The sequence below is a fragment of the Lepidochelys kempii genome, chromosome 3 (assembly GCF_965140285.1).
Source record: "Lepidochelys kempii isolate rLepKem1 chromosome 3, rLepKem1.hap1, whole genome shotgun sequence".
Taxonomy (NCBI): domain Eukaryota; kingdom Metazoa; phylum Chordata; order Testudines; family Cheloniidae; genus Lepidochelys; species Lepidochelys kempii.
This window is the reverse complement of record NC_136382.1, coordinates 56031721-56044726: the sequence shown is the minus strand read 5'-3', so window position 1 is coordinate 56044726 and position 13006 is coordinate 56031721. Positions and strand designations below refer to the sequence as shown.

The 13006-nt window shown below is 40.5% G+C and overlaps 1 long non-coding RNA gene across 1 annotated transcript in view; it reads left to right on the top strand.

Annotated features, from left to right (window-relative positions):
- The window catches only part of LOC140908161 (uncharacterized), a 33012-nt gene extending 21963 nt beyond the window's left edge, over positions 1 to 11049 (top strand). The window contains exon 5 of the long non-coding RNA XR_012157786.2: positions 10993 to 11049. This is a non-coding gene — a long non-coding RNA (uncharacterized LOC140908161). The remainder of the gene's footprint in view (positions 1 to 10992) is intronic.
- Positions 11050 to 13006: the final 1957 nt, after the last annotated feature.

Here is a 13006-nt window from a genome sequence, read left to right as displayed (position 1 = left end):
ACAATCCTGTCCTGACAATGCCTATAACCTCCAGAGAAAGGGAAGTGCCTAGAAAATGTAAAAGGAAACTTAGTTTGATAGCATCCTGTCTAGCAAAAACTCACTTATCAATAGCTGGGATGTGAAATCCTCTTTTCTGTGGTGTTCTATCACTGTAGTCCCCATTTCCCTATTGTTTGTCTGTATAATCTCTGGTTCTGTGATTGTTTCTGTCTGCTGTATAATTAATTTTGCTGGGTGTAAACTAATTAAGGTGGTGAGATATAATTGGTTGGCTAATCATGTTACAATATGTTAGGATTGGTTAGTCAAATTTCAGTAAAATGATTGTTTAAGGTATAGCTAAGCAGAACTCAAGTTTTACTATATAGTCTGCAGTCAATCAGGAAGTAAGGGGGCAGGAATAGGAACAGGGAATGGGGGTGGGGAAATTGGAATCATGTTTTGCTAAGTGCGGGAATGGGAACAGGGACACAGGTAAGGCTCTGTGGTGTCAGAGCTGGGAAGGGGGACACTAAGGAAGGAAACTGGAATCATGCTTGCTGGAAGTTCACCCCAATAAACATCGAATTGTTTGCACCTTTGGACTTTGGGTATTGTTGCTTTCTGTTCATGTGAGAAGGACCAGGGAAGTAAGTGGGTGAAGGAATAAGCCCCTAACAACATGCAGCAAGGGAGTCAATCTGGAAGGAATATGGCTCTTTGGGGGCAAGCATGGTGCAATCTGAACTGTACTCTGAGGGGTGTTGTGGGGAAGGAAATGGGGCTCTGTGTAGGGACATGAAAGAGGAATGAAAGTCTGTGATGGAGTTAGGGGAGCAGGCATGGGAGCCATTGGGGCTCTCCAAGGAGGGTTATGCATTAAAAACCTGGGAAATTCCCTGCACAAAAACCACTTATAATTCTGAGTGACAATTGCTGAAATCTATAGTCAAGAGAATAAGTCTTTACCTTCCACAGCCCACATCTTCAGCCTCATCCTCAGTAACCAATGTGCAACTTTAATTCTGACCATACATATATAATGTATCACTGCATGCAATTCTGAAATTACTACATGGAAACTAATAGCAATTTTTCACACTCACGTACAGCATTGCTCACACATCCATGTAAACATTCCTAAATCTTACAGAAAAAACCATTGTAATCTGATACCATTCCTCTCTTGCTTACACACCACAATAAAAACCCACTGGCAGACCTACATACAATGTAATTAAGAAAGCCAGTGCAGCTATAGATCAGGGTGGAGAAAAGTTGGATCTTTCTATTTCAATCAGATTTTTGTAATTTATATTAAATAGAGGCTTATTTTTTAATCAAACCTATTTAAAATTAAATTTGAAACTGAAAAACTATATAAAGGCCTAAATTTATAATCTATTAAAATAATTTAAATTAAATACAAAAATATAAGTAGTACATATTTTTTGCCGAGTTTTAAAGAAAGTTCCACTGAACAGGTGGAAGTCCGTGCTAAGCATCTGGAATCAGTTTGCTGAAGCTAAATCAGATTTTCACAGCATAGTATCTTCCATAGGTGTGGAGAGAATATTTTCTTCATTTCAGTTTATTCAACTAGTTCAATTCAATGACAAGTTCATTAAACAAATTGGGAGGTGAAAAAGTAGGAAAGCTTGTTTTCCTCTTCCAAACTACAAATAAAAACTAGGTGTTAGAGGATGAAGTTTACTAGTTCTAAAATCCTGTTCAGTTGGCTAATTAAAGATAATACTTGCTTTGTTTAATAAATTAGCTAGTTGTAAATAAAAAACAAGTTTAAATTAACTTTTTGATGAGCTTCTTTCCCCTTATGTTTGCAGCACATTTAAGATAGCTTTATTTAATAATAATAATTAATAATAATAAAATGTTTTTTATACATTTTACTTGACTTTCCATCCAAACAGAGCATGACACAAATCACAAGTAAAAGAACTGATCATGATCTAGTAAAGAAGAAATGCATCATCCCCATTTTCTAAAATAATAAATGTAAAAATTAATAATCTGATAAATGTAAATGTATATAATTGCTTCAATAAATGTGTATAGGTATGGTGTATTCTCCTGGTTAGCAAAAAGAAACACCACAATTTGTGTAAAGGCTATATTTAGTTGCAAATCAGCATTTTTAATGGTCATGAACCAATGAGAATCAACCTTTCTTTAGGAAAGTAAATAAAAAGTACAAATGAATAGTAATTAAAACTGCTTGCTGATTTAAATATGATTAACATCAGTGATTTAAGACAATTCACTCTTCTCTAGATCATCAAAACACATCAGTATATAATTGTTAAACATAGTCAGCAATCACATGTACCCCTTGATTGTTCAGTATGAGGATTGACTTGGGTGGTGAAAGGAAGGTAATCAAGGCTTAGAAAAGGAGCACTGGTAGCCATGCTGAATGTCTTAACTGTGTATTACCCTAACAAGCAGACTTAATAAAAAATTAAATCTTGACTCAAAGTGAATACTGTAAGTTTGGAAAGGATACACTATATCCTTCATTAATGATAGAATGCGTCAATTTTTTTAATCAAAAGCACATTTGATGAAAAATGGCTTTCTGACCAAACCAGAAATTTTTTGCAGAAATTTTTCATTTTAGTTGAATTTTTTCAATGAAAATATTTTAGTTCCTTCTCTCATCCCTTTCTCTACTTTTTCTCTTTCTCCTCCCCTCTCATTCCTCTTTTCAAGGTGGAGGGGCTAAGGAGTGAAGGAGGGGGGAAATTACAGTTGAATTTTTTAGCGTTGATTTTTTTAAAAACCAAATAGTTTGAAGAAAATGAAATTTTTTTGTTTCACTTGTATTGTTTTGTGGAAGATGTATAGTAATGTTTGAATATGGAATAGAATACAAAAAAAATTATTCCTGACTTTAAACGTGAAACTCAAATCACTCTTAACTATGCAGTCTAGAATACATACGAAAAGAAAAGGAGTACTTGTGGCACCTTAGAGACTAACACATTTATTTGAGCACAAGCTTTCATGAGCTACAGCTCACTTCATCAGCTGCTCAAATAAATGTGTTAGTCTCTGAGGTGCCACAAGTACTCCTTTTCTTTTTACGGATACAGACTAACACGGCTGCTACTCTGAAACCTAGAATACATACAGCCTCCCTTGATTAATTTCCTTTCTAATTTTATGCCTCTCTCCCTGTTTATTCATAAATGTTAAGGCCAGAGGGGACTACTGTGATCATCTTGTTTAACTTCTTGGTAACACAAGCCAAAGAACCTCAATCAGTAATTTCTGCATCAAGCCCATAACCTCTGCTTGAACAATAGCACATCAGTTGGAAAGAGATCTACTTTTGATTCAAAGACTTCCATGTTCTAATAAACTAATCAAGCTGCTTTATACTGCTGAATGGAGTTTATCTATTTAGCTTTTTCCTGCTCTGGTTTGCTCTTCCCTTTCTGAATCATATCCTTAGTTTGATCATTCAGATGGAGTGATACGGACATTTCCTCATCTTCCCTTGAGCTAACAGTTTCACTCTCTAAATGCTGCAGAATATACTTGATCAAACCTCTGCAGCTGGGACAATAGGATGACTCAGGCTTTGTCTGTGAAAGTTTTTCTAAGATGTAGGAGTAGTGTTCCTTTGAAGTACCTTAGTTTGTATAGAATACACTACTTGCCTGGGGCTGTGGAACAGCAATTAACTAAGCAACACTGAGCCTTATACAAAGAAAAAGTAATTAGCCTGGCTGCTGCCTCCACCCTAATGCAGCAAGGTTCCCAGACAGTTAACTATTCCCTCCCTAGCTTCAGCCCAAACATTTATCTGCTCCGCTGTCACGGAGAGATGTACCTCATTGTCCCTGAATAAGTCAGGTATCAAATATGATCATGTTCAAATGTGGATACCTCCCACTTCACACAGTTTGTGGCCTTGTCAGTGCATGGATGCCTGCCAGGTCCCCACCATAACCTTTGGTGCACCACTTCAGAGCAATTTACAATAAGCCCCAGGACAAGGTACTCTCTCTGCCCTATGGCTCTTTACCCTGATAACTAAATCAACCCCCTTACAAACGTATTCACTGAGGGGTACAGTAATCATTTCAGGTGGTTGCTTCCAGGCTGCCAAAGAATGTAAGGGGGCAGCAGCTGGTCTCAGAGCATGCCCCCCCTGCTAGGCCATCTCAGCATTGCCTCACCACCAAGGCCCACCTGAGAACGTTCCGGTGCCCTGGCTGCCCCTTGTAGGCTCAGTGCACAATACCATGACCACAGATCCAAACATGTTCCCTTGCTCCCCAGAGCAAGCACTGCCATCCATGCCAACACAGAGATGTCTCAACTCTGAGACCCAACAATTGATTTTCGCAGGGGAACTGCCTAATCTGTGAGCCAAAAGCACAATATTACACCCAAGCATCCAGTCACCAACTCCTGTGACTCATTCACTTAATCTTGGACAAAGAGATAAATAAGAAAAGTTTAGCACATATAAACCATGGAATTATCCTCCCGGACTGGGCCCTCCATACCCTTGTATGCATCTGGTCCCACCATTGAGAGGCATAACTCATTGGGGTTCTAGTCCAAGCTGTGATTTGGAGGTAACCACTCCAATTCTGAACAAATGAGATCCCACTTCACCAGGAGGAGTGTCAATAATTTGTGCTCTTTGACATCACCATGAATTGAAATTTCCTTTCCCAAGGTAACCCTTTTCCCCACAAGGAAAGTGGGTCTGGCACCAGCAGTGTCCACAGTAGGCCTATCTGTACTGCTTTGAGTGGGCCAATCTCAATCCTCAAATCTTTGTAGCACTATGAATTACCACCCTTTTATTGGTGTTTTGATATGCAGAGAGTTAGGGGGTCAGGTCTTCCCCACACTGCAGATCCCTAAACTCCAAAACCCTCTTTAAATCCTCCCTTGCTGACCCCTTATTAACCTTGATAAAGACAGCCCCTCCAGTAGCCCAAGTAAAACCTGTTACCAGGGTTCTGGTAACCAGATATCCTCATGCAAAATGTGCTGCTTGATAAATGACCCACAGGAGCAAATGATGCCAGCTTTCAGCATACCCATGATGGCACCATGTGGACAGTTGTCTGATTTTTACTTTACTTCTCATGCTTCTTCCAAATCAAATGTGTACCACTGCCCTGGTGGAAACCCAGACCAGGATGTCCGCAATGCATCTGAATCAGCTTCCAGGCCCAACTCTGTCATGCAATCCTCCCTTCAAGGAAATGCTACTACATTGATTCAGGAACTGTCCAACACTCTCTCTCTTAATTTTTCCAATAATAATAAATTGGGTACTACTTAGGGTATGGAACTGAGAAAGGCTAACCTTGTAGTTCATGCAAAACAATCTACTTTGGATGCCCCAGCCCTCTTAGCCAAGGGATTCTTTGTATTTCTTTTGCTGGCAGTACTCCTAACTTACCTGTCAATCTACCATGAAGTCACCAGATTTATATCTCCTCTTGAATCCATCTTTGTGAAAATAAAGTTTTTTCCAGGAGGTCCATCCCCTCTAAGTCACAAACCTGATTTGTGTCCCATTATCCACTCTGACATTGTACTGCTCCTTTGGAGGCTGAGTGCAATCATGAGCATCTCATGGGCTTCGCCTGTGAAAATAACTTGACCCCTGTAATAGGGAGTAGCTGGAAAGCTCCTTTCTGTGAATCTTGCTTGTAATCTGCTAGCCCTCCCATGTTTACAGCAGGGCATAAGAAGAAGAGAGATCATTAGTCTAGGTCTTTCCCATCAGTCACTAATGCCCACGTAGGATGGTAGGGCCTCCAGCTGGGGTGGCATAGAAAGCACTCCCCTGACAACTGGTGGGGGTCAGGACAGGCCTGGCTGCCTGCAAAGCCATTCTTAACCTAGCAACAAGGGACAGAGTTCTCTCATTGCCCTGCCTCCTTGTGGGCTGAGAGTCAGGGTCCCTTAACTAAAGTGTCCCCCAATATCCATTGCCACCCTCTGTTATAGGCAGCAGCCTCGCGGCTGCTTTATATGTATCTTGGGCTTTTCCCACCGTAGGGTAGGAATCATATACGGTACTCGTTAAACGCCTCCCTTTCCCTACTTTCAGTTAGGTTCTTATCCACAGCAACACTCAGCTGTGCTCCAGTTTCACCAGTAGGGGAAGGAAGTGGGCTAGCCCCTGAGCCTGGCCTAAGTGGATTTGGGTAGGCTTCCTTCCACCTCCCGTCACAGATCATACAAAGAGGGCTATAACAAGAAGGTCAGGACTTCTATATCTTCCCTTGGGTGTGCAGGGACCAATGGCTTAACCTAGCCCTACCAATCTGCCCACCCATTCAGGTTATGCTTTTTCCCCTTCCAACCTTGGGAGCTGCTACCTCTTTTTTCGGCCATTCCAGGCCAAGGTTGACGCCGCAGGGAGTGTATTCTCGTCCTGAACTAGGTTCCTAGAGCTGTGCATAACCCAGACAATAACAAATGCCTTTTCTTAGAGAACACCAGAGAAGCAGCCGAAAGACAGTCACTCTTCAATCTCCCCCTGCCATTCCCTCAAACCTCCTAGCACAACAAAATGTTTGCCCCCAAAAAGAGAAGACCCAAATCAGACATGAAAGGACTTTTATTTTTACGCTTTAAGCAGAACTGCAAAAAAATAAAAAGCAAATCTCATCCAACCTTGATGGCTGAGGTTGTCTGCACAGCTGCACCTGTCAACCCCGGCTGCCTTTTGTTCTTTCAGGCCGCAAGCAAAAAGTCCTCCCTTCTCATGCTGGAACATTCGACCCTTTCAGGGACCCTGGTTCCAAACTCTCCTATACTGCAACTGCAGGGAGGTTTGACCTGAACACTCCAGGGTCTACACACACTACCTTTAAACTTCAAGGATGAGTGTCTGTGTTGCCTCTCAGAGTCCAGGTGCTAATCTTTAAGTAGCCTTTTGCGCCCTCCTGACTGAGAGCTGCGCTGCCAGCTGGAGTGGCCCCTGGTGTAATTTGGGGAGAGGCGTTGGGTTATGTGAGGACCCTGGAATAGATGTTCTAGATCAATATTATGCATATATAGCAATAATATTGAATATCTGCTTCATATTGTAGATATTGTTAATAGTGATTAAAAACTATAGAAAAGAAATGGAAGCTGCCCCTTTTAGAATAGTGTGGGGCACAGTGTGTGAGCTACTGCAGGGGCGAGAGTGTTCAGAGCCTAGCGCATGCTGCTGTGAGAAGAGGTTGGCCTGCAGCTGTGCGCTGAGGAGGTCTCTGTCTGCAAGAAGCTGCTAAAGCAAGAGGTTTGACTCCCAGAATAAAAAAGGTTCTCTTTGAAAAACTGTGCCCTGTGAGTAAGGGTGCAGGAATACTGCTGGAGGTCCCTCCGAAATTATTTGTTCTGGGCCCTTTTGAAGGGGTGCAGTTGAGCAGGCCACAAAATGGAAACTGAAATTTGCTGCTTGAGATAGAAAACCGTCTGCCTCCAAGCAGAGCAGGAGCTCCTGACTGTGAATGAATGACTGCAAATTTCAGGGGACGATCAAACAAATATAAGGTGCAAAAGCTGCAGAGGTTTGATCAAGTATATTTGGCAGCATTTAGAGAGTGAAACTGTTAGCTCAGTGGAGGATGAGGAAATGTCCATATTATTCCATCTGAATGATCGAAATAAGGATATGATTTAGAAAGAGAAGGGCAAACCAGAGCAGGAAAAGCCTAAACAGATAAAATCCACTCAGCAGTATAAAGAAGCTTTAACAGTTTGTCAGACCGTGGAACAGGTAGTGCTGCAGCAACAAAAGACGACAGGGCAATTTAGAGCTAAACTGATGAAAACTGAATCAGTGCAGCCTACTGAAAATGAAAGTAATAAGGGAACAGCCTCAGATTACTCCAAACCTGCTATCAGTATTTAGGAAAGATTTCAGAATTACAGGACAGACTCCACACAAAAAGACAAACTGTTTTAGTAGTCTGGAATATCAAATTGAAATGGATTAAATAAAGGTTATCCATAGTTAGAAAATACAGAAGGTGCAAGTTATGCAGCCCAAGATTAAAACTCCAAAGTTATCTGAAGGGCAAGAGTGAGCTTCACATTGCCTAAACTCTAAGGCAGATCCTACAAACAAATCAGAAAGAAGAAAATGCCACTGATTTCTATCAGAAATAAACTAAGGCGGTTCAAGAACCCAAAAGAGATCCTGCTGGATTTTCTGGAGAGTGCAGTGGATCTTTGTCAAAAAATTATCTTTGCATCAGAGAAGAAGACAGAGTCCTGCACTAAGATACCAGTTTGAATTGGTCCAAAGTCAGCTTCTACAGTCTCTTTGTATTGGGCTGCAAAATGAGACTATTATAGCTGACCTAAAACTGAATTTACGTGTAGCTGATGAACTTTTGTTGGAAAAACTGAACATTGCCTGTAGTATTGAAATGGAGCACCAGCAAAAATTAAGAGCATCAGGGCAACTAAGGCCATTACAAATAAATGCTATGCAATCTCTTTTTGAAAGAAGGAGAAACCAAAGATCTCACCATGGTCAAAGAACATAAATGCACAAAGCCAAATTCATTCGCTATTCAGGTGGAACAATGAAGCAATCTGACAATTAGCAATTGAAATGGCTGCTTTCACGAAGACCAAGTTAAGGAAGACCTCTAGTAATTCCCCAGATTTTGCAAACCAGAAAGGACAAGCGCCAAAGAGTTACCAGAGATGCTGCCAATGCGAAAACTCAACTGAAAGATATGATCGCTGCTACAAGTGTGATAGCAGTGAAAGATTGGCAATGTCAGCAACTGGAAAATGAGAGAGGTGCATGACCAGGGACAAGGAGTGATCAACCCAAAATGGAAGTCCCAATACACTTACTCCTTTTGCCAAAAGAAAGGAAATGAAGGGCAGTTTCTGCCGTGTTCCAGGTGCCTTCAAGAACTATATTCAAGGAATTGTAAAATACAGCACTGGAGGAAACTTAAAACTAATTGCCAAACCCTGGAGAACAGCAGTAAGTACCCAATCTCTGGGTCATCAGAGCTTTAATGGAGGGGCTCCTAGACAGCAAAGAAAAGTTGCCAAGTTGGTTGGAAAAAAGGCATTTAGTGTGGTGTTATATCAATGACAGGAAAGTAAAAGCATTATGGGACACAGCCATAGGGTTGCCAACAATCCCTTATTACAAGGGACATCCCTTATTTTTTCATCTCGTTGCCAATTGTGCCCACATATCTATTCAGGGGACACCATCACAGGGCCTAATAACATCAGCCACACTATCAGAGGCTCGTTCACCTGCACATCCACCAATGTGATATATGCCATCATGTGCCAGCAATGCCCCTCTGCCATTTACATTGGTCAAACTGGACAGTCTCTACGTAAAAGAATAAATGGACACAAATCAGATGTCAAGAATTATAACATTCATAAACCAGTCGGAGAACACTTCAATCTCTCTGGTCACGCAATCACAGACATGAAGGTCGCTATCTTAAAACAAAAAAACTTCAAATCCAGACTCCAGCGAGAAACTGCTGAATTGGAATTCATTTGCAAATTGGATACTATTAATTTAGGCTTAAATAGAGACTGGGAGTGGCTAAGTCATTATGCAAGGTAGCCTATTTCCCCTTGTTTTTTCCTACCCCCCCCCCCCAGATGTTCTGGTTTAACTTGGATTTAAACTTGGAGAGTGGTCAGTTTGGATGAGCTATTACCAGCAGGAGAGTGAGTTTGTGTGTGTATGGGGGTGGGGGTGTGAGAAAACCTGGATTTGTGCTGGAAATGGACCACCTTGATTATCATGCACATTGTAGGGAGAGTGGTCACTTTGGATGAGCTATTACCAGCAAGATAGTGAGTTTGTGTGTGTGGTTTTTGAGAGGGGGGTGAGGGGGTGAGAGAACCTGGATTTGTGCAGGAAATGGCCCAACTTGATTATCATGCACATTGTGTAGAGAGTTGTCACTTTGGATGGGCTATTACCAGCAGGAGAGTGAATTTGTGTGGGGGGGTGGAGGGTGAGAAAACCTGGATTTGTGCTGGAAATGGCCCAACCTGATGATCACTTTAGATAAGCTATTACCAGCAGGACAGTGGGGTGGGAGGAGGTATTGTTTCATATTCTCTGTGTGTATATAAAGTCTGCTGCAGTTTCCACGGTATGCATCCGATGAAGTGAGCTGTAGCTCACGAAAGCTCATGCTCAAATAAATTGGTTAGTCTCTAAGGTGCCACAAGTACTCCTTTTCTTTTAGCTTAAATAAGGTATGTTACACACAGTGCCACCTAGTGGCTGAACATAATACATTATGTGTTCAGTTCCATTTGGAACTCAGCCTATGTACGTCTTTCTCAACGCAGCAATATTTTAAGAGAATGTTACTCTTATGTGTTATTTTCAAACCAATTCTGTTTTCCATGTTGTGTGCCTATCCTCTGCTCTTACACTTCAATTTCACTGTCGTTTGGAATCTGATATAAAGAGAGAGGCCTGAACCAAAACTCTAGATCTGAACACCCTCAAACACAGAGGGGCTTGAAATCTCAGTATTGCTAACTCCAAGTGTTTCAAAATCACAAGTCAGGTCTTCAGAAATCATGAGGTAATATCCGTGCAGTAATGCATTTGGAGTTCTGTTTGTTTGCCTTCTGGCATTTTAGAGTTCACATTTTCAAGCTTTTCTCTGGAACCAGGAGGGCTGGAAGTTAAGAATTATTTTTAAAATGAATGCTGAGAGTCTGTAGTCAGGGTCTAAGGCTTTAAGAAAAACACTCAGTATCATGAGATTTGTGATTAAAATCACATGAGTTGGCCACACTGAAACCTGGATCAAATTTTTGTGGTATTAGCCTATTTCTAGATATAACTCGAAAGAGTTGGAAAGAGGGCATAATGCTCCTTCCTCTGTCTATAAGCACAATACCTGTTAACTGACAGCTTGTTAAGCAACTATTGCAGTAATTCCTGGTTTTAATATCGGTAATAAAATGTAACATTTGTCTTCCCTTTTTTAGTAGAAATTTATTGACCCTGGTGATCATGGCATGGCTAGTCTTCATAGAAGAGGAAAGCAACTATCAATGAAAGATTTCTATTGAAGTACCGAACTGTAGTGTGAGTTTAAAATTATTGATTTTCACTGAATTTATTACTTGAAGCTTTATGCTTAGAGACATACATTCAATGTTTGTCTGATGGCAAGGTTCAGGGAAATATTTCTGACAGTGTTTTCCTTGTGCCCTGCACTGACTGATCTAAATTTACAGTTGACCTCACTGACAATAATTCTGTCAGTAGATAGGTCCTTCAGGCAAATTGCCAGTTCAGACATGAAACTCTGCAACTGGAAGAATGCAGAAAATCTTTTACATTAATACTGTAGTGTGGCAGAAGATGTAAATTTTTCCTGACAAAAGCTGGCATTACAGTTCCTTGCTGGCATTACAGTTCCTTGCAACTCTCTCCTTTATCACTTTTCTTCCAAGCAAGGAAGAAGGATTTCTTTCAAATCATTTTTTCCCCCTCCTGGGTAGAGTCCAACCATATTAAAATGCTGATTTAAAAATTCCAATTATTCATTATTATTCTTGAAACTTTGTCCACATAAATGAAAATTTGTAGCTACTAAGAAAATTTTAGTTAGTTCCTCATTCTGTGTTTTGAAATAGCTTTTCTACTAACTACTAATGGAAGAGTTAGAAATTGTTGAATAAGTGAGAAATTTTTTTCTTACTAATTTGCTGCAGGGATTTTACTGACTCTATCTATTAACTTTAATGTTAGTAAGTGCATTACATTTTATTTTATAAGTAGGGGGGTGTGAGTGCATGTGCCTGTGTGCGTGTGTAAATCATGCATTTACAAACATTAATCTTATCAGATTCATACTTTTAGTGAACTAGATATTCACTAGTATGAGTGAGTTATAAAGAAATTTCTTACAAGGAAAATAAAAAAGAATTATAACTCTTCAGTGATGATACTGTTTTATAGGATATTATTTTTATTTTTCTTCACAGAAAAGCAAAGCTTTCAGCGTAAGTGTAATGTGTCCTTAGATGAGTGTTTTGTGCTGGCATCTGTTATTTATGTAGATATGCATGCGATGTTTAGGTGGTAAAATATCTTTGCCTGAATAGGCCTGTCTGAATTTCTAAACCACCTTTTGCAACGAGTCAATAAGCTATAGTTCACAAGTGAGTGCCTCCCAGTTATATAGCTTGATATAAAAATATTAACGTATGCTAGACAGGTCCCTTATCAATGTAACAAGATAATATGTCCATAATTGCTGAATTTGAGCGATAGCTGCAGCCATACTCCCTTATATTGTGAGCCCATCAGATCAGCCAGGTTGGGTCACATCATTAAAGTGTTCCACAGTGGTCTCCCAGAAAGTATGGCAGAAAGTGGTGGACACACTATTGACCCCTGAACTGGTACCAAACACAGTGCTAGCAGGTACTATGTTGCTTAAAGTGCCATCTTTTGGACAAGTTCTTGACCAAATGGTTAAATATCTGGGGTCACTTTCAGAGATTTTGGTGTAGCCTTATGTCCTAGATAAATGCCAGCTTGGATAACTGCATTCTGCCTTCCTCGGATTCTCCTTTAATATAATTAATTCTTTACTTCTGGATCCTATACCCTTGTGTGCTGTTGCCATGTATTGTCAAATAGCTACTGCATTTCAGTGTCTGGTACACTAATTTGTATACAGATTACAGGTTTCAGAGGAACAGCCGTGTTAATCTGTATTCGCAAAAAGAAAAGGAGTACTTGTGGCACCTAAGAGACTAACCAATTTATTTGAGCATAAGCTTTCGTGAGCTACAGCTCACTTCATCGGATGCATACTGTGGAAAGTGTAGAAGATCTTTTTATACACACAAAGCATGAAAAAATGGGTGTTTACCACTACAAGAGGTTTTCTCTCCCCCCACCCCACTCTCCTGCTGGTCATAGCTTATCTAAAGTGATCACTCTCCTTAAAATGTGTATGATAATCAAGGTGGGTTAAACCCTGGA